We start from the raw sequence: 362 nt of genomic DNA on the forward strand, positions 1-362 counted from the left end.
CGAGACGGCCGCGACAAGCTGTTTGTTGGTACCTTTACTGGTTGTTATTATTGTAGGAGACTAGAATGTAGTACGAGTGGTTCATGCGTGAAGCTTTGGTGCAAGTGTGTGACGTTCCGTGTGTGCGTGCAAGCAAATGCTTGTGCTTGCAAGAATGGGCGCCAGTACCGCGTCCCTGTCCCTGATGCCTGACCCAAGTCGTTTACCAGAACCGTTAGAGCAACTCCAACGCGCCGATTTAAACGGACAATAATTTTGTTTGCTTTTTGTTCATTTGGATCGGTCCGGCGGACGCCCACGTCCGCTTTTGCATTTGGGTCGACGCATGTGCCCAATGCTAGCCCGACCTATTTTGACGGCGC

The sequence above is a fragment of the Triticum aestivum genome, chromosome 3B (genome assembly GCF_018294505.1).
Source record: "Triticum aestivum cultivar Chinese Spring chromosome 3B, IWGSC CS RefSeq v2.1, whole genome shotgun sequence".
In the NCBI taxonomy this organism is placed as follows: Eukaryota; Viridiplantae; Streptophyta; class Magnoliopsida; order Poales; family Poaceae; genus Triticum; species Triticum aestivum.